This window comes from Lissotriton helveticus, chromosome 1_2 (genome assembly GCF_964261635.1).
Source record: "Lissotriton helveticus chromosome 1_2, aLisHel1.1, whole genome shotgun sequence".
NCBI classification, from domain to species: domain Eukaryota; kingdom Metazoa; phylum Chordata; class Amphibia; order Caudata; family Salamandridae; genus Lissotriton; species Lissotriton helveticus.
In genome coordinates this window covers 356,044,610-356,065,826 of record NC_136058.1, presented here as the reverse complement: position 1 = coordinate 356,065,826, position 21,217 = coordinate 356,044,610, and the positions used below count along the sequence as shown (strand labels likewise).

Genomic DNA, 21,217 nt, shown 5'->3' with positions numbered 1-21,217 from the left:
AATCTGATCTGTGTTGTTCCGCGTCACTGACATGGTTATTTCTTTAATATCAGTGGTTCCTTTTCTTAGCATATGCAATGTAGCTATGTGACTCACTAACTCCTACAGATAGTGTCATTTCCTGTTACAAATTAAAAGCTCCACTTCTACATTTATTAACATACACATCAGATATACTACATGTAGCATCTATTCCTCTTGAAAACTCTCCTTTCACCAGTCAGGTATCAAACAGGTCTACAGCATCTCAGTCATCTGTCTCAATTTCTGTTTACCCCTTCAGAAATCTCATTCCACTTTTTTCATTCAGTTTCTATCCTTTCTCGATCTCACTAACCATATTTCTGAATTTGGGGATGTGCACAAGGGGAGACTGGATCTGTCTGAGCACTCCCAATTCAATTTGGTATTTAATAAGTAGCTGCACCTTTCTTTTTGTACTAATAATTTTATTTATTCAATGTTTGCTTGCACACTCCTGGAGGTGAATGTTCCCTCATTTTTATTACCCTATTCTCAATCCAACTGAGAAAATTCTTGGCACCCAGCTCATACACTCCCTCTCCAAAGACATGGATACCACTAGAGCGATCTTCCAGACGCCATGACTGACATCGCCCACTGGATTAGAACACTCTGCCTCAAACTCAACTCTGACAAAACCAAAGTTTTTCTCTTCAGAAATCCCCCCTCCATGTGGGACAACTCCTGGTGGCCCTTGGATCAGCATCCACCCCTACAACCCACACCAGCAACCTCAGTATCATCCTTAATAGCGAGCTCTCCATGAGGCAACAGGTCAACTATGTTCCCTCAACCTGGTTCAACATCCTCAGAATGCTCCATAAGGTCTTCAGATAGCTCCCAATTGACACAAGAAGAACCGTCACACAATACCTCATCATCAGTCGTCTTGACTACAGGAACGCCAGAACCACCACCCTCCTCCTCAAGCACCTACAAACTACCCAGAACGCAGCAGCAAGTGTCATCCTGGACCTGCCTAGACGATCCAACATATCCCCCACCTCTGCACTGCAGCTTGCACTGGCTCCCCGTCAATACGAGATGGCACTCACCCACACCTACAAGACCCTCTAAAACACAGGTCCAGAATACCTCAACAACTACCTGACTGTCCACGAGCCCACCAGCCACCTGCAGTCTGCCTCTTTGGCCCTCGCCACCGCCCCCCCATACATCACACCTGAGCTGAAGGACGCTCCTTTTCCCAGCTCGCTGCCAAGACCTGGAATGACTATCCTATCTGTTAGAAAGGGGGTCTCTAGTTGGCAGTGGCTGGCCACTGTCCAAGTAGGGACCCGTTTTCCTAAGTCAGAGTAAGGGGGCTACACCCTTTGATAACCCCTGCTCAACCCTGTGGTAAGGTAGCACGAGCATCTAGGCTTATCTCAGAGGCAGTGTGTAAATCATTTATGATCATACACAGTAACACAGTGAAGGACACTACAAAGGGACACCACATAAGTAGTTATAAAAAATAAGTATCTTTATATATAGACTTAACACAAGACCAATAATGATAAAAAGCCACAATACTGGAAAATGGGGGTACTCTTGGAAAGCTGTAAAAAGAGTTCAAAGGGTTAAAAGCAGGGGTCTCTGCGACCCTTTTACTTACAATGTACCTGGATTTCGTAGCAAAACAAGCAAAATGTCGCAAACGGGCTGTAGTGATGATTTTCCTCATGCGAGGCCGGCGATGCGTTGAATCCTTGCCGCAAGGGAGGATGATGCGCCGGTCTGCGGATCAAAGCGACAGACTTCCTCACGCTAGGCCAGCGATGCTTTGAATCCTTGCCGCAAGGGAGAATGATGCGCTGGTCCGGTTGCGGGTGTGACCGTGTTGTGATGAAAGAAAATGGCGCCAGAGAGGGAGTGACAATCCGGGTGCGATATGATGATAATGTTGGACGCACGGCACCCGCACTGCGATGTCGTGATGCGATGATCTCGATGCGATGATCCGGGGTTAGCAAGCACTCAACAGCCCGCAAACCTGCAAAGTGACGATCTCTGGGGTTAGTGAGCACTTTGTGTCCCGCCAGCGAGCGATGCGTTGATCTTTGGTTTGCGAGCGCTTGGCGGCAGCAGTGCGATGATGTTTCTTACGCTCTTCAGCTGCGGCGGATCGCAAACGGGCGTTAGCGACGATTTCAGCACTCAGAACTAGAGGCCCTGGAACTCACAGGAGCCTCACCTGCAGATATAAATCCTCTCTGGGAGGAATCAGGAGGCTGGTGGGGGAGTCAGATGTGCCTGTGACTCCAGCAGGAGGCTAGCTCTCTTCTAGCCCTTGGGTGATTCCTGTAGAAAAATAAAAGTTCTCTCAAAGTCCTTTTCCCTATTTCTTACAAGTCCAAGGGGAACTTCTGCAGGCCAATCCAAGAAATAGCTCATAAGCACAAGGTCAGTCCTCTCCTGCTGATTCCTTCAGTGAAATGGACAGAGGTTCTTCTTGACATCCAGGAGCAATACCAAAATCAGGGGTTTGGGCACAGATATTTATACCCCAAAAGTCTTTGTTCTGAAAAGTCACTAGTCACTGAACGCATCCAAAACCAGTTCTGCTCAGGCCTGGAGCACTTTATTTACCAGGCTGCATCCTTCCTTTCAGAAAGAGGGGGTCTGCCATCAGACGCACAGTAGGAGGTGGAGCCAGCATTCACCTTGCCAGGCACAGCCCTATTCAGGTCTAGGAGCTACCCCTCCCCAATACTTAATGCAGATCTCTCTATTCAGCCCAGGTCTGACTCAGCCTGCCTTGCCCCTCTATACCCCGACAACCAATACACATAACAGCAGAGCACAAGGGAAGTCTTAGGCGAGAAAATACCTTCTTTCTAAAAGTGGTATTTTCAAACACAGAATGTTAAAACCAACTTCACTAAAATATGCATTTTATCATTCTGAATTCAGGCATACTAAACTCGAATTTCTACCATGTTCCCTGTGCCAGTTAGGACTATAAGATGTAATAGCCAATCTGCCCATTCTAGTCTATGGAGAACAGGTAGCCTTGCAGCAGTGAAAAACCAAATGGAGTGTAATTCACTACCAGGACATGCTACACATATCAAGCCATGTCTTACCTTACACACACAAAGCACCTACCATAGGGGTGACTGACATGATACCAAGGGAAGGTTCAGGGGCTGGGAAGTGTGGGCACTTCACAGCCAAGATGGCAGTTCTGGAATGCACACAGACACTGCAGTGGCAGGTCTAAGGTACACTTTACAAGCTGCTTCTGTGGGTAGCGCAAACCAGCGCTGCAGGCCCACCAGCAGCATTTGGGTTACCAGCCCTGGGCACACACAGGCCACACTACTAGGGTCTAACAGGTAAACCAAATAAGCCAATCAGGGATATACTAATTCAGAGTCATATTTACACAGGGAGCATTTGCGCTGTGGCACTGAATGGCAGTGGCACAGCACCCAGAGCATCTAATACCAGCAAAAACAGAGGAGACAATAGTGAAAAATAGAAGGGAGACCAACGCCAATGGTGTCAGGTCTAACACTATCCACTTACAAACCTCCACCTCCCATGTACAATTCAGGAGAGGTCACAAGACTCGGTTGTTCGAATAGCCCATCTCACACAGCACCTGGATACCCCCCAAGGTGATTAGCGTGCTCTAAAAATGCTGATTGATTGATTGATTGTCCTGACATGTGATCGCAACATAGAAGCATGAGAAAACACAAACAGGTATCCGATGAGATGCTGCAGCACATTGCGTGTAGAGTCCATTTGTTAGTACCATCTCCAGGTCCAAAGGAGGGAGAAAGAATACAGAGTGTCAATCACCATGGGGACACATAGCTCTTAAATTTAGCATATCACGCCAGTGTGGATGTCTAGCGCTAATGGGATTCTTTATGAAGACTCAACATTGTGCCCAAGATGGCCGCCGGGTGAGGAGCTCCGGACGGGAGCTCCTCTGACTGGCAACTGCCTCTGGCACTTGGCCCGGGTCTCTATCCCCCTTCTGCCTCTTAACCTATGGTGGATCTTCTGCCCACCCTCTGAGTTTCCTGAGGGAGCGCCTATGGAGCCTTTGCCATCATGGGCGCTGGTTCGGCGGAGTGGTGGGAATGTGACATAGCAGCTCTCCCCCTTCTGGCTGCCACCCTTCTACAGGACTCGACCTTTTGTTTTACTCACTGCGGACCCCAGGAATGATCCGGGTGGCCTGCTGCACACCCTCCGAGTTTCCAGGGGGAGCTCCTACGGAGCCTTTGCCATCATGGCCACTGGCTCGACCAAGATGCCTCGCTGCCGTGGGAATGTGACCTAGTGGCTCTCCCCCCTCCAACTGCCTCCCCCCTCCAGGACTTGACCTCTTGTATTACTCACTGTGGACCCCTCCCAGAATGCCCCGCAATGCCTTCCAGATCTGCCACCCGATACCCACCATCAGGACTCAACCTTATGCTTCATCTACTGCCGACCCCTCCCGAATCATACCGCAACGTCCTCTTGATCTGCCTTTGAGACATGCCAGTAGCAGTGTTGATTTCTACTTTCAATTCCACCGACGCCTCCTCCTTGAGCGGCGATGGATGGCGGATTCCTGGGTGTGTCTGACTGTGGTGCTTGCAGCCTGACTGTGATCCGATTTCCCTCCCGAGTAGCTGCTGCATTAAAAGAAGGCCTCACAATGATTCTCAGGCCAATCTTTACTCAAGGTACCCTTTTTATTTCCTATGTTCAGTGACCTCAGATCATCGATAGGACAATGAATCCCCTAACTTTGCCTGATCCTAAAATGACAACTAAGCTTATAATGCTCGCACATCTCCAGATTGTTTTTCATATGCACCCACGCCTACGTGAGTTAACGCTTTCCTCACAGGTACAATAACAATCATCATTATTGAATCTGTTCTCCCGGCATATAAGATGGCGCCCGCTTGGTGGCAGCTTGACATTTCACATCATAGGTGAATTACACCCAACAACCCCACTCTTCTGTCCCAGATAGTACAGAAGCCTGCTTAACTTCTCCCCATCGCAATGATGGTCCGATCTGAAGTACAGGATCTTCCGAGGGAAACATGGAACACAACGTGTCACGGTACCCCCACATTGCTGAGATTACCTAACGCGGTGACCTTACTTGACTCTAGACTTAATGATTATGAGACCCTATTTAAGCGTTGGGCCCGTTTACTTTACCTTCATGGGACCCCACAAGGTTTTTCACTCCCACTTCTGATCTGCCAGATCTTATTCACTTCCCAGCCCTATGTCCCCCTCCCACTCCCTTACCTCTTTCCTCTCCTGGGGACTTTTTTCTTCTGTATTAAACTTTGTTACTGTAATTATTGTAACCATGAAAAACTGCCTTTCTTTTCCCTGACCGCTGAGACCTGAGCACCATGGCTGATGCCCTGTGGAGCTGCTAGACTGCTATAGAGGAGATCTGCCCTGGCTCACCACCTCGGCTGTCACCTACCCAGCCAGACATTAGGAACAGTTCTTCCCGTCTCCCCGTTATTGTCTACTCCCCCCCCCCATCGTCTAACTACTGTTACATTGTTTTTCTTCCCATGTTCTACTATGCTCTGGTAACGTATGTTATTTGTAATCTGTAACGTAGTGGTCCTCATGTAAAGCACTCTGATACCTACGGGTCTATCCAGCGCTATATAAAACTCAAATAAATAAAAATAAATAAAACATTTGGCATAAATTCTTTGCCGAGAACTGATGCTGTCTGCAATTGCACCTACCCTTATGTGGAAGTTTACCTTCCAATCACCAGGAAATCCATTTTTGTACCATCATGGGGTGGCGGGTGAAACAAGAAATGCTGAGCAGCGCACCAAACCTTTTTATTACTCCTTAGACATGCTTCTCCGTTCTGCACCACACCTGATATCCCTGCTAGCATGTTATGTGCTGCTTATCTTTATCTTTTCCTACACAAATTTTAAACATTTTTTCGAAATTTAGAAAGCCCTGGAAATCAACTTTCTTGCAAGGAAACAGAAATCCCAAGGTTGTATATTTTGGAGAGAGATGAGGGTGAGTTTAGAATGTATGCTTTTTATATAGAGCAATGATAGGTTGAAGATAGGCAGTAATATACTAATTCTGACCAGTCTGCATCCCCTAATGTTCCTTATTGTTTGCTGAATACATTTCTAGAAGGAATCTGCCATATTGTACACCTCCAGAGAAGATGGTTTCCTGGTAGGCTGCTGAGTCTGGACATCACTGGGATTGATAACAATCTTATTTTGTTTTTATAAACATAAAAGACAATTGAATAAACTGTATATGAGGATATGCAGAATAAAATATGCTATACATTGTTATTGTTGAGGGGGAGAGGGGCATCAGACCATTTGAGGCTTTGGCCCTTGTGAGTCATAGCCCATCCCCTCATTTAACAACATGACAAAACGTTTACTTCCTTTTCTAGGGGGCCTAATAGGGATTCCATAGAGGAAATTGTCTATCCCCATGGTTTGTTCAAATGGGGCACTAAAACCCTTGCCTACTGTGGTAATAAAGTACTACACCAACCTAGAGGCTGTTATGCATCATAATAATAATCCTCCATTAAAAACCTATAAGCTTCAGCACATTATTTTCACAAAACGTAAATCAGACCTACTGGCTTTAGTGTAAATTACATTTTCTGACTATGAGCAGCATCTGAAAATATGCCTAGTATTCTATAAAACTGTCCCCAAGCTCCGTCCTTTTCTCATCTGCAGTCTAAAAAATTTCTTTAGAGCACATCCTTCATTGCAGAATACTTCTGTGGGATCACTACCAATAGTGCAATACCTGGCCCTGTTATTAGTCTGGTTCTGCTTCCATGGTGCACGTCAGCGGAGAAGGGAAATGGTCTGAAACCATGCAGCACCAACCTGACACTGACACCATTTCGCCTGCTGTACAAGCAAACATGCCAGAATAAAGAAGTCTAAAGCTCCATGCCGGTTGGCTGTTTTTGAAAAGAAACAGTCCCTTTCAGATCACAGAGTGTCAGACTTGGAACAGAAGTGAGTATCAACCCTGGACTGGGTACATGAAATATGGGCTTTGCAACAGAGGTTTTGATGTCCCGTGAGGGTCTCAAGGCCCTGGGGGAGGGGGGAAGGTGCTGCTACTGCTCGAAGAGCCAGGTCTTGAGGTGTTTCCTGAATGTGAGGTGGTCCTGGGTCAGTCATGGGTGGGAGGGAAGGGAGTTCCACGTCTTGGCCGCCAGGTAGGAGAATGATCTTCCTCCGGTGGTGGTTCTGCGGATCCGTGGGACGGTGGCGAGGGCTGGCGAAGTGGAGTTTGCGTGTTGGAGTGTAGGACGTGAGGTGGTTATTGAGGTATTCTGGACCTATGTCATGCAGTGCTTTGTGTGCGTGGGTGAGGAGCCTGAACGTGATCCATTTGTTGACAGGGAGCCAGTGCAGGTTTCTCAGGTGGGCTGCTGTGGCGAGGGATGTCGAGGATGAGTCATGCGGATGTGTTCTGTATGCGTTGGAGTCTTTTCTGAAGTTTGGCTGTGGTTCCTGCGTATAGGGCGTTCCCGTAGTTTAGTCGGCTGGTGACGAGGGCCTGGGTGACCGTCTTTCTAGTTCCGGTTGGGATCCACCGGAAGATCTTACAGAGCATGCGCAGGGTGTTGAAGCATGATGATGAGATGGCGTTGACTTGCTTGGTCATCGTGAGAGAGGAATCCAGGATGAATCCTAGGTTGCGCGCGTGGTCAGTGGGTGTTGGTGCGGTGCCCAGTTCTGTGGGCCACCAGGAGTCGTCACAAGTGGATGGAAATGGTCCGAGGATGAGGACCTCCGTCTTGTCTGAGTTCAGTTTCAGGCTGATGAGTTTCATCCATTCAACAACGTTTTTCATTCCTTCCTGGAGGTTGAGTTGGGCGGTGGCTGGGTCTTTGGTGAGGGAGAGTATCAGCTGGGTGTCATCGGCGTATGGGATGATGTTGTGGTTGTGTGTGCGTGCGATGGTGGTGAGGGGGCTCATGTAGATATTGAAGTGGGTTGGGCTGAGCGATGAGCCTTGTGGTATGCCGCAGATGATCTCGGTGGCCTCGGAGCGGAAGGGAGGGAGGCAGACTCTCTGGGTTCTGTCAGAGAGGAATGAGGTGATCCAGTCCAGGGCTTTACCTTGGATCCTGGCGTTGTGGAGGCGGGTTATTAGGGTGCGTTGGCAGACTTTATCAAAGGTGGCTGAGAGGTCTAGAAGGATGAGGGCGGTAGTTACCCCGTTGTCGAGTAGGGTCCTGATGTCGTCGGTGGCTGCGATGAGGGCGGTCTCGGTGCTGTGGTTGGCTCGAAATCCGGACTGGGATGAGTTGAGGGATCCATTGGCTTCCTTGATAAAGAGAAAGGAGACAAAATGCAGGAATTCTTGAAATGATGGCTGCAGAGTATTTTATTTGACCATCCCCTGGAGTTCCAAAGACTGCACTGATCGTGTGTCCGGTGACTAACTATTCAGGGTACATGTATGCATATAATTGCATGCTTGTTGCACCATGGTTAAGCAAGGCTGATTCTGCAACGGCCAATCAACATGGTCATTACCAGTATTGACGTCATAAAATCTCCATCGTTGTTAACAGGGTTTAGAGAGTTTTGCAACGGAAACTAATGACCTAAAGAAGAAATTTCTTGCATTATGTCCTCAAATTAAAAAGAAAGATGAGTGGTTCCTAACATGATGATCATTACAGCAAAAGGAAGAGCAAACAAATGCCAAGATCCTGATGAACATGACAGATTTCTAGGGACACTGGAAACCTAAAGCATTGATTCAGCTCCTCTCTCTGTGCATGAATATGCTAAGCCTCAAATGTCCCCTTGGACAGCTGAAGTTGATACCCTATAGAAACCATAAGCCTGGCCTACACTCAGACAGAACTAAAGCTGCCACATCTTTGACGATCCATGACCTGCTGCATGGAGAGTGAGACAAGTCAATGTCCCCCATGAAATCCAAGAACACAGAAATGGATCATTAACTCCAAAATGACTAATGACTAGGTGATGCTGGAAGGGAAACACTGTTTACATCGAATGCACTACAACGCATTCCATTACAACGCGGTAGTTACAACAACTGTGTTGTTACAACGTGAACCATGACATCGCAAGTCATTTCAACAACTTGCTGTAGGGTGCGCACTGCGGTTAGAATTACAATCCAACACCTTCCCTGCTGTTGCACAAACTGGAGTAGGAATAGTCAATTATACTATTCCTAAGTCCTGCATGCACCCTACAGAAAGTCATTGTAACGACTTGCAATGTAATGCTTCACTTTGCAACAACACAGTCGTTGTAACGGCCACGTTGTAATGGAATGCATTGTGGCGCATTAGTTGTAAAGAGATATATTCACACTGGAACAGCTTAGCGCCAACACTGACAGAATTGGATGCTCTTTCAACCCAAATTTCCAAAGCATCTTCTTGGAAACAAAGGGCCAGATGTAGGTAAATACTATTTACCGATTCTTAAATACCGAATTTTACCGATTCGGTATTTAAGAATAGGTAAATAGTATGTAGGTAATTATTCAGTAAATTTTACCGAATCGGTAAGATTCGGTATTTACCGATTCGGTAATTCCCATTCATTCCTATGGGCCTGAAGGCCCATAGAAATGAATGGGAATTACTGAATCGGTAAATACCGATTCGGTAATTTGGGGAACACATTCAAGGGTGGCAGGGTGTCACATTGACACCCTGTTGCACCCCTGAATTGTGCATGTGTGCACATGTGGCACACATACTTGCCCTAAGGGCATGTATGTCTGCCACATGGCACAGTTAAAAAAGCACAAATTTGCTTTTTTAAAGGTTTTTGATATTTACCACCAACTTGTAGTTGGTGGTAAATAACGAATCCTGAATGCAAGAAGGCACTCACTTGAGTGCCTCCTACATAGCTTTTTGGATTCGGTAATTACCGATTCCTTAAAATAAGGAACCAGTATTTTACCGATTCCTTAGGGAATCGGTAATTACCGAATCCAAAAAGATGCCTCCTACATCCCAAACCCTAAATACCGGTCGGTAACGGCCGAAATTCGGTAATTCCGGCCGTTACCGACCGGTATTGGGCTTCCTACATCTGGTGAGATGAATGTAGAAATACAAAGCTTATTGGTTGGCGCACAGGCTTTGAAATGTTCGATTTGGGCTATTGTAGAGTGCTCCTGTGGTATCATTCTCTCCCCCTTGGAGTGTTGTATTTGAAGGTTTTGAAGCGTCCTCTGTGTAGGGGACGACCCACTGGGCACAGCTTTTGTGTTGCTTAAAAGCGTACAATTTTAGAAGAAATATTTGATCCAATCAAGCTGAAATTTTCATAAGTTGTATATTTATTCGAAGATAATTGTTGTCATTAACTTCATCATTGAATTCATATTAGCAATATTCACATGATATTATAATCCGTGGATTTTTTCAAAAAACGTTCCCGATGCATTTCGTGCACTTGGTGCACTTCTTCAGGGGAATCTAAACGTAAACAGATCAAATGTACTCAGTATGAGGATAGGGTCCTATCATACACGTTGATAAACATATTTCAGTGTCAATATAACCATTTTCACGGAAATGCAATCTGTTATCAAAAAGTAAAACCTTAAGAGATATAATGATCAGCGTGAACAAACAAGGAAAAGGTATGAATTGCTGGGTTGTGATCTTGTATGGAAGTGAAATATATGAGGGCGTTATCGTTATCTAACCGATGTGCCTAAAATTATATAAACACGTGTATTTGTTCTCTCAAATGTATCGCGCTATGACGCGATTAGAATGTGCAGTTAAAAGTGCTCGTGTCAGGCATCTTACCTCTAAGTCATGCGAAAAGGGTGCTGAAGGGTGTCTCTCGTATTCTGACCGGGTTCCAAAAGTGAGCCCGCTGTTCGTCCATGATGGATATGTTTGGAGATAAATAGAGGACTGGGGGGTGATTAAAAAACGTGGGCGCCATCTTGAAGTGGTGAAAAGCATGCGTTAAAGTGTTAGAGCACCCTTTTCACATGACTTAGAGGTAAGATGCCTGACACGAGCACTTTTACCTGCACATTCTAATCGCGTCATAGCGCGATACATTTGATAGAACAAATACACGTGTTTATATAATTTTAGGCACATCGTTTAGATAACGATCACGCCCTCATATATTTCACTTCCATACAAGATCACAACCCAGCAATTCATACCTTTTCCTTGTTTGTTCACGCTGATCATTATATCTCTTAAGGTTTTACTTTTTGATAACAGATTGCATTTCCGTGAAAATGATTATATTGACACTGAAATATGTTTATCAACGTGTATGATAGGATCCTATCCTCATACTGAGTACATTTGATCTGTTTACGTTTAGATTTCCCTGAAGAAGTGCACCAAGTGCACGAAATACATCGGGAACGTTTTTTGAAAAAATCCACGGATTATAATATCATGTGAATATTGCTAATATGAATTCAATGATGAAGTTAATGACAACATTTATCTTCGAATAAATATACAACTTATGAAAATTTCACCTTGATTGGATCAACTATTTCTTCTAAAATTATACGCTTTTAAGCGACACAAAAGCTGTGCCCAGTGGGTCGTCCCCTACACAGAGGACGCTTCAAAACTTCCTACATCTGGCCCTTAGTCACAGGTTATATTTATCAGTCAAGCTGTGCAATGCATCTCCAGCGCAAGTATTGTGTTGATTCCTCATATCACCGAAAACATAAAACTGAATACACAGTTCTGGAGGGCCGATGGATACAATCCACCTAGCCAATAGTATTAGGTAATGGTAGTTCCTACTATAATCAAGTATCTGGAGTGTCCAATAGGCCAGTGTCACTGCCGGGTGTAGAGGGCTAGGTTTTGTGGTGATGTTGAGTATGCACCCGAAGGGCGCTCTTGTTATCTTGGTTGGCCTTAGAGGGAGACAGGAAAATAGTTACCCTATCATTATGTTGCATTAGAGGCGAGCAGGATATAGCATGTTATAAGGTTCATTATGATTATAGAGCTGGGCTTTTGCCTCCTGGAATGTGTGAGAACCTCCTGCACTCTCAGGGTAAAGTCTGGGAAAATTGAAAGTTTAGCATGAAACTCTAGTAAGAGAGGGCACCCTTCTATGGGGCCAGGTGAAGCACAGTGTCCAGATCATGATAGTTCAGTAAACTGGTGATGATAGGATTCTGAGGGGTTCCAGATGCAGGGAGCAGGCCCAGTGAGCAATGAGCACGCCCTACAAGGAATCATTTAGGGATAGAATCAGCACAAATAGTTCACACAGCAACTTTTCTGTGACTTTTTATAACTTCCAAGTGTTGGTAGATTCTACGATGCCCACCAGATGCAAGTTATACCTTCTAGAGCAGGCCTCCAAGTCTTCCTTCTTAGCTGCTACATTAAGGAGTTCAGTGTGGTGCTTTTGATAATTAGATGTCAGTGTGCTTTTAACCTCTTGTAGTGAGGATTGCTGTGTTCTATGTCAGTTGTTCACTTTTTCTATCTAGCAAGACGAGATTTCAGTTTGTCCAGGTGGCAAGTCAAATGATCAATTTTAGTGTATTAACATTGTAGACTAGCACTCATCTGAAGCAGCAAGGTGTGAATGTCAAGTTCATTGGAGATGTTTTCTGCATTTCCCATCTCACTCTGGTCATCTTCAATATTGTGGGATGGGTACTTACGGAGTTCAAACCCTAGCTTGGGTTTCTTTGGGTCAGTTTTATCCATGATTGGGGAGGATGTATGTGAAACAAATTCCACAGTCAGCTTAGGCATGGCACCCCCAGTCAGACAGTACAGCACCTAACTGGTAAGCAACAAGTAGACACTCCAAGGCGGCAAGGCGGCAAGGAGGTCAGTGTCACAGATCAGTAAACAGTTGTAAAAATGGTAGAGGCTAGTGGCACACTCTGCAGCAATTAGATGCCCTCTGCAATATCCTAGGGGATCACCATCCAACCGGCAACACAGGATAGATGTGTTGCACAGTGGCCTAGGGGCTGAATGCGGAGCGGAGGGGGTCACAGCTTGATACCCGGAGCTGGTAGCCGCTCAGTCTCATGTGACTCTGTGTAATTGCTCACTTAATGTCCCCGATGGCCCCAGTGCCTTCAAATTTCAAGGGGTGATATATTGGCGCTTACAAGCATAGATTAATAATATATCATATTATATTATTATTACTTAAGTCAAGTCCACCGCTGGGCTGGTCATATACTCCAATGTAGGTAGGACACCAGAGAATGTGGCCACGGGGAATAAGCAGGAGTCTTCAGTCATCCAGTTATCAGACATGTGCCTCGCAAAATCCACCCACTCTGCCAACTCCGCCAGTCAAGCAGGCCAGGGGATGTGTGGTCTCCGTAGTGAATGGACATCACAGACCCGAGGACCGGCAAGCAGAAGACTGGGTGCACAAGTAGGAGCAGCTCAGGTGGGTAGTACAGCAAGCAATAGGGTGGCACCCACAGGCGCAGATCTGACATGTCCAGTCCAATATTACTAAATGTAATACATGAATTTTGGGAATACTCGGGACTCCGAGTTAATAGAGGAAAGTCAGCCCTCTTTCCCGTTGGCAACTACATGGCTTATTAGCAAGACAATAAAAACTGACAGTTAAATACAGAAATATCAAATCTAGTCCTGCAGCAAGAAACAGATCATCCTGAGCACCACTAAATGTGTATTATGGAATTAGAGTCTAATCCGTCTTCTTTCCAATCCGATGTTTATTCTTGAAATACTCTCTTCAAAGATCACAATTCATCCTTTTTTGACACGCTACAATGTTCTTCAAAAAGCCAACACGTGTTTCGTCAGACATAATGCGTTTGCATCTCTGACTTCATCAGGGATGTACGCAAATAAACAACAAAAGTCTAAATTTCATTTGAAATATTTTGTAAGATCACCTTCATCATATCACCCATGTGCTTGGCGATCTTATAGAGGTTAACATAATCCTATCCACTCCAACACATGTGTCACATTATAGAATTTGTCTATACATATGTCACAGAAAGAGGGAATTGATTAAGATACATTTTGTGGCACATCACAGTACTTAAAGTATTTATGCTCATTTGGTGCGTGAAGTCTGATCACACTATAAACACAAAACAATAATTGCATGTGTACTAAATCACAAAAAGATGTGTTGTGTATATTACATAAATCACCACCAACTCAGTGACTAACACCATTTATCTCTTTATTTTTCTGGTTAATGGTCTCACCTCCTAAAAAATCTCTCTATTCCAGTTGTCAAAAACTTTAATTCGGTTTCTGTACAATCAAAAAGCACTGGATAAAAGAATCACTATCCAATAACTATAATTTCTGCTGTAAATACATGGCACACGACATTCCGTCAAAAGTAAGAAATAGATTTTAGCCCACTGTGGGATTACAAAATGAGTTTGAGGAAAAAGGGTGGCCAGGCCTTTAAGAACATGCATGACAGCAGTGGATTTGAATAGGGATGGCTGTTCGGACAGACAATGGAAAGGAGACAAGGTGGATAAATAACCATTTACAGTGGCAACAGCACATCTTCGGTGAGCACTTGAGATAGTTCGGCCTGAAAGGGATCCACGCCATTGTCCGCACACTATGCTACAATGATGTACAGGATAATCATACTTAGTAGCAGGGTGATGATCAAACAAGGTGACGCCTACCACCTTCATTGGCAGCTGTAAGAAGCTGAGTTGTCCACACTCAATCTTCGAGCAGGTAGGTGGAGGTCTCAAAGACAAGGCTGCAGAACCCTTCCCCTGACTGAGTGAGAAGGGGGAGGGGAAAGGGAAGTGGGGAACATATAGAGAAGCTCAGGAAGTCTGAATACAACACCCTTCTCATCCAATCAGGGTCAATTAGATTGATTTGGGCCCTATCTTGACAAACCTTCATGAGAGCTTGAGAAACCTTGAGTAAGGAGAGGATTAGTAATGCAGCTTTAAGTTTCACCTCAACCAAAACACATCCCAAGGCTCCACTCACTGGGTACTGGAGGGCGAAGAACGTCTGGCACAGAGCAATTTTTGAGTAGGCGAATAAGTCCCCCTGAGGTGTGCCCCAATGGTCAATATTTCCTGAACTTCCTCTGGCAGAGGACGCCACTCAAGTTTGGCAAGGTGATGCCTTCTGATGCTGTTGGCTCTGACACTCAGAGCAAGGTGATCAGCGGTGAGCCAGACCCCTTTGTGGTGAGCCCAAGACCACAGTCTCATCACTTTCAGACAAAGGATGTGGGACCATACATCATCTGCCAAGCAAGGCGCCTTTCTGTCACTGAGGTAGACATGTCTCAGGTGACAGATACTTTGGTGTTTGGCCCAGATGTGATGGTATGCCAGGAGACATTCTGTCCATCGTCAATTATTTCACTGAAATGGTCTTTCATGTTGGCAGGAGCTTGAGGGAGAAACATTTGGGTCATGTCCCACAAGGGGGGGTTGTAAGGAGCAGGCAGTTGGCTTTCAGAGACTTCAAGGCCGTACTCACTACAGAAAAGGCCATCTTGTCCTAGGCCTTCAACCGTTTTGAAACCCTATTGGAAGGAGCTGTAGAGAAGGCACCTCATTACTGGGTCACTGAACAAGAAGCTCTCTGGCAAAGTGTGTAGAAAGGAAGGTGAGATCGACAGAAGCGGACCAACGAATACGGCAACAAGCTGATTGACCACTTGAGCAAAAGATGGCTTTGACTATGGTGTAATGACAGGTTCCAGTAGTGTGTCATTGGAGGGGAGAAGGGGTTCCAAAGAAAACAGTGAGGGCAGGAACACCTCAGTGGGGACATTCGTCTAAGTTTCTGTCATTGGTAATTGCAGATCTAACACCTCTGTGGCCTTTAGCAAGACTTTCTGTAGAGATACGACTTCTGGCATTGGTGGTCCAGTGGGTACGTCCATAGCCAGCTCTGATGAGGTACCTAAACCACTGGCTGAATATAGGCCTTGAAATTCAAGATGGTCCTGATCTTGGTCAGCACCAGACCAATAATTCACAGGGGCAGAATGCTTGCCCAGTAATTCATGGAAGCAAGATCTATAACCCCTCTCTTATTTTATTTATTTATTTATTTATTTGATTTATATAGCGCACTATAACCCAGAGGTCTCTAAGCGCTTTGACAGGGTCCACTAGGCAATTCGGAAGGATGCAGCAGGTTTACCAATTAAGAACAGCCCCACGCTTGCTGGAAAAGCACCGTTTTTAGTTTCTTTCTAAAAGACATTAGCTTGGTGTCTTTCCACAGTTCCAATGGCAGTTTATTCCACAGAACTGGTAGAGTATGTGAAAAAGCACGATCTCCCACCGTGGCCAGTCTACAACATGGCTGGACAAGGAGGAAGGCTTCCGCAGATCTAAGCTCCCTAGCCGGTCTATAGGGGAGCAGACGTGCTTTCATATAGTAGGGTGCCCTTCCATAAAGAGCTTTATGGACAATGCACAGCCCCTTGAACATTAGCCTCTGCTTGACTGGCAGCCAATGTAGTTCATGCAGTAGGGGAGATGCGTGAGTATGCCTTGGTTTTTTGAAAATAAGTCTCGCAGCATCGTTCATAACAATCTGCATTCTTTTGAAAAGTCTTTGTGGTTGTCCTATGTACAACGAATTGCCATAGTCCAACCTGGCTGAAATCATAGCAGAGACCGCACTCCTCAAGGAAGAGAAGGACAGCACCGATGAAACTTTCCTCAATTGTCGGAGAAGGCCGACGCAGGTACCTATCACAGCTATAACTTGTTTTTCCATGGACAGTTTTCCGTCCACATGGATGCCCAGGCTCTTGACCACTGTCGCCGGTTCCGGGGGGATACCCAGCTCCCTGGGCCAGAATTGATCACTCCATGGGTTGCCAGCGATGGTGATTGGCAACACCTCGGTTTTATCCGGATTGATTTTTAGGGAGTTCTCGGACATCCAATTAGCTGTGCTTCTCAAAATATTGTGCAATCTTGCAGGGGCATCCTGACTATCATCCAATTGGATGATGAGTTGGGTGTCGTCCGCATAGTTATACACCTGGCAGTCCATTTGATTGAGCATTGGAATCAGAGGCTGTAGATATATATTGAACATGAGGGGTGACAGAGCAGACCCTTGCGGTACTCCGCAGGTGATCGATGTTACGGTGGAAAGCAGGTCACCTAATTGCACTCTCTGCATCCTCCCTTGAAGAAAGGATGTGAACCAAGCAAGTGCTGTGCCCTGAATGCCGAACTCCCTCATCCGCGACAATAGTTGTTCATGACACACGGTATCAAATGCCACAGAGAGGTCCAACAGCACCAGGGCACCCGGAATTTTCTTGTCTGCTCTGTTCCTTAGCTCATCTACAATTGACAGCATAACCAGCTCCGTGCTGTGATTCGCACGAAAACCTGCCTGATTCGGCTCTAACAGCAAATTGGTCTCCAGGTGTTCCGATAGAGTGTTGAGAACATGTTGCTCCAATACTTTAGCCAAAAACGGAAGCTGAGAAATTGGTCTGAAATTTTTCAGACATTTCACGTCTGCCCCCGTTTTCTTTAACAGGGGGATAAGCCGAGCTTCCTTAAAGGGGGCGGGCACTTGTCCTACCTGTAGCGATAGATTTAGGAGACTCAGCACATCATCCTCTATACCAGGGAGTGCTAATTTAAGCATTTCAGGTGGGCACGGATCCAAACTAGAGCCCGACTTAACCCGCCCCATGAGAATAGACAACCTCTCCTTAGTAATCAAGGGTAAGGTAGATAATGGAAATCTCACTGCCGTTTTAGTTGGCACAGCCTGCAGCGGACAGTCTATCTTAGGAGTCGCCCTAATTTCAGTGACAAGATCAGTGATTTTGTTGATAAAAAAGTCCTGAAATTTTTGGCAATCTTCAAGGGTGAAGTCAGGAGTCTGTTCCTTGTTTTTTCTGAGCTCCGTAAGAACTTGAAAGACTTCTTTCTGGGGATTCATTGCAGTTGTAATCCTCTCCTCAAAAAACTCGGACTTCCTAGCTATGATTGCTTGTTTATAACTAGTAAGTGCCTGTATATATCTACATCTAAAATCCGGATTATAGTCCTTGCGCCAGGCTCTCTCCAATTTACGTAGCCCGCGTTTCTTCTCTCTGAGTGGCTCATTATACCACCTCGCCCCTCGTTCTCTATCCACTAGGTTCATCCTGCGGATAGGTGCCACTCGGTCCGCTACCTTCGAGAGTTTATCCATAAGTTCCCTGCACAGGAGCTCTAGATTATCTGTCCGGTTATTAGGGGGGGGGTTGGTACGAAGAAGATTTACCATTTTATCCCCATCGATATTTTTCCACTTCCTGACTGCTTTCCACCCTCCACTAGTCGCTAAAATTTGTTTGTCCACTAGTAGCTCACCTCTCACCAAATGGTGATCGGACCATACGCATGGCTGGGCCATTGCCGCGCCCTGCGCAGGGACTGTCGTCCAGACCAAGTCCAGAGTATGTCCCTTAACATGTGTCGGGCCCTTCACTTGTTGAGCCAGATCCAATGAGGTTAGCGCCTCCTCGATCTGTAATGCCTGACCTTCTTTCGGGACCTTTTCCCAGTGGTAAATAAAATCACCCATTATGACTACTTTGTCATATCTCGAGCGGATGTCATGGGCCAGTCTCATAAACAGATCGGGAAATTCCGGCGAAGCCCACGGGGGCGATATACTAATATGATGATCAGGCAGTCTGTCCCCAACTTCAGCTTAACCCCCATTACTTCCGCGCCAGCCAGATTTTCGGTCAAAAACCTTTCACCCGATAGGCGTGAGCTATACAAAAGGGCCACGCCACCCCCTCTCCTAGCTTCCATTCGATTGTAGAAGAGTGCCGAAAAATCAGATGGCAAAGAGGCAACAAGATCCGGCATTGAGGAGTCTTCAAGCCATGTTTCTGTTATTCCAAGAAGATCCAAATCTCCTTCTTCTAGGAGAGTGAAAACTTCTAAATGATGGCGTTGAAGAGAGCGTGTATTAAGGAGACCGTAGCGCAGGTCTTGGACCTTCGCAACGGCTTTCCGACCTGGGTATATACTGGGGGCAATCAGCAGTCTTTCCTGCCTAAGTCTAGCAGCACAGCCCTGACTGATGGCAATATTACCTGAATTAAGGGCCTCCAACTCTGCGCCAGTGTAAATAACACGCGGATCTGGCGAGCCTCCGGTGTGCCCTCGGCGCGCCCACGGCGCGCGCGCGCTGCGCTCTTGCATGTGGGCAGGTTTAAATGGCCTCGAGCGAGCGAGGTCGTCAGGCAACTACTAGCCTGTCAACCAAGATGGCGTCCCGCCCCGGCGCTTCCTCCCCCAAGATGGCTCCCACCCCAAAGGTAACAGCTAAAGACCCGCTCAATCGCGGTGCAATCTCCTATTAAAATGCAGGTATGGCCTAATACAAGCCCACAAGAATGCAGAATAATGATTTAAATTAAAAGTAAAGCGACACGTTAAAAAGCGCTGTACTCGCGCTGGTCAGCAGTATAAAAGTAAACCATCAGCAGCCTTAGTATCCCGGCGCTTACCTGCCAGTAACTCTTCAAGTAACATTCGGGCCTTTTGGTAGGAATGAATTTGAGGCTTGATTTATTTGTATTTATTTTGATAGCACAAACTTGACACTTGCGGATATCATAGCGCTTTACAGATTTACAGAGAGCTGCACAGTGAAAGTAGTACAATCAATATCAATGTATAGGTGTCAACCAGGAAAGGGAGGGAATGCTTTATAGGTATGGCGAGTAGAGGGGACTTATCAATAGTGTCCATATGTAGCATTAAGTAATAACTATAGGAATAGGCATGTTGAAGGCCATTGGCCCTGTGTCTGAAGCTGGAAGTGTGAAAGTGGAGGATGTGGAAGCAGGAGTAGGAAGTGGGGATAGCACCGAGAAGTGGAGCGTTGGGTCAAAGCAATGAAATTGATTTATTGAAACAGGTGGTGTGGCGCCTACGGAAGTTGGCTAGTAAGCCATGAAGAGTACATAATCAATGGGCTCTGAGTTGCTTTGGATGGCATTGAAGGATTTGTAAAGATTGAGTACATAACGGTGAGGAATGCAACCATGTCTGATCCTGAAGTATGGAACTCATGAAAGCCCAAAGTTGGTCTCAGAGGCTCAACAGATGGCTGTGTGGGTGCTGAAGACTCTGGAAAAGGAGGTCTGTCTGGCGCAGGCCCCACAGAAGTGGTACTGCTGTATGGAGGCTCCATCTGCTTTAAGTCAGCAAGCTCCGGTTCCGACGACAAAGATCCTGTGGGAGATGGAAAGAGAGGAGGAGGCCTACCTTTTGAGCTTCTTTTCTCCTTCTTTCTGTGCTTTCTCTTCTTGGATGAAGATGAAGATGGAGAGTGGGAACAGCATCCAGAGCACTTTTGGTTTCGAAGTTCATTTCCTGGGGCCATAAAGAGATTGGCCTACCACTCCTTGATGGCCTTGGAATGCATGCTGAGGCACGAGGAGCTGGACTTTGAGTCGTGGTCAGGCCTCAAGCACCACAGGCAAACAACATAGGATCCATAATGGACATCTGCTCCACACAATGCCTCAAGGGTTTGAAACCAGACTTCTTGGGAGGAGTCATGGTACTATGCATTAAATTTGTGAGGAACATTTCTCATGGGAGTAAAATTCCGGATCTGCCTCAAAGTCAAGGTAAAAAGGGAGCTAATGTTAACGGTCTGGGGTGGGCGCTTTATGGCTTCTGATAGCACTTCCTACACAACATTGTTGCACTGAGGTTCTGTTGATCCAGTCTAACACCTGGGCATTGTGATGAGAATGAGGATTCTGCATGTAAAAGTATCCATCAGAAATATGCAATAGCAAGACAATATGGGGAGGGGGGACTGACCTCATTGAGCATTTACCCTACAACAAGGAGCTAGAGAGGGAAATCCATCAGGTCACCCTCCACTCACAAATAACAATAAACACAAAGACCTGATAGAAGAGGGCAAAAATGCAACTTCTTTTATGACACTGGAGGGGGGGAACAAATACATTTTTTACCCTCAAGCCACCTGCTAGTTACTAATAATCACCAGTCTTATCCAGTCTCAAATGCCCCAAGGAAATCTTTGAAAACAACTGTTCATCAATCCCTGCAAATCAAACATACCCCCTAATGAGAAAGTTGTTAAAGAAAACAAAAAAGTATG

General features: G+C 45.9%; 1 protein-coding gene across 2 annotated transcripts in view; it reads left to right on the top strand.

Moving 5' to 3' along the window:
* Window positions 1-21,217, top strand: part of LOC144807916 (uncharacterized) — a 503,122-nt gene that overhangs the window by 104,870 nt on the left and 377,035 nt on the right. The gene's annotated exons all lie outside the window — the stretch shown is intronic.